Consider the following 845-nt stretch of genomic DNA (forward strand, 5'->3'; position numbering starts at 1 on the left):
AATAATCAATTGATTAATAATAAAAGTCAAGATGTGGGATGTGAAATAAGTATTACGTATTAAAACAGTAACGCTATGACACACAGAAAATTTTGACATATTTGTATGACATACAATTCTTTTCAGATAATTACTTCTAAGTCTTCATGTGCGACTTGTATGAATTTAAGAAAAAATAGCCAATGTAAAGGAACAGCAGAAATTATAAACAAACAATTTCTACAAGTTATAAATATGAGAAGGAAAATAAAAACTCAGAGAAAAACGATAGAAATATTAGAAACAAAAATTAAAAACGGTAAGTACAAAAGAGCTTTGACATCAATTTTTAACGAAGATCAAATCCAGACTTTAATGATGAAAAAACGAAGTTGAAATTGGTCTCATAAAACTATTCAACGTGCTCTACAATTTAAATTTGTTTGTGGACGTAGCGGCTATGATCATTTTTAAAAATAATTAAAAGGTTTGCAGTATTTAGACTAAGAATAATGCGTAAAAACGATATTAATAATAATGGTAGTAATAAGCGTTACGATAGTAAGTCTATGGCTGTACATGCTTTTTTTAAATAAATTTTGTAAATTTAAAAGTGTTTTTGACTTCAATAATTATTTTTTACTCTTTTTGTTTAATTTGACGTAAGACAAATTCTGTTTTAATTTAAGTAGAAACGGAGCTCTGCGGCTCACAATTAGTATACTAAAAAGCAGAGATGGGTAAGTTAATATTCTTTTTTAAATCGCCTTATATTGTTTCAAAATGTTGTACATAAAAAGAACATTAATATTTAATTCCTTTTAAATGTTTATTTTTATTTGTATTTCTGAATAATGTTAATGGTA

General features: G+C 25.7%; 1 long non-coding RNA gene across 1 annotated transcript; it reads left to right on the forward strand.

The window, feature by feature from the left end:
- Positions 1-2: 2 nt before the first annotated feature.
- Positions 3-594, forward strand: LOC115242481. The gene is made up of 2 exons (XR_003885056.1): positions 3-49; positions 127-594. It is a non-coding gene; the product is annotated as an uncharacterized LOC115242481 (long non-coding RNA).
- The last annotated feature ends 251 nt before the right edge of the window (positions 595-845 follow it).

Source organism: Formica exsecta, unplaced genomic scaffold, assembly GCF_003651465.1.
Source record: "Formica exsecta isolate Colony F162 unplaced genomic scaffold, ASM365146v1 scaffold5996, whole genome shotgun sequence".
Lineage (NCBI taxonomy): Eukaryota > Metazoa > Arthropoda > Insecta > Hymenoptera > Formicidae > Formica > Formica exsecta.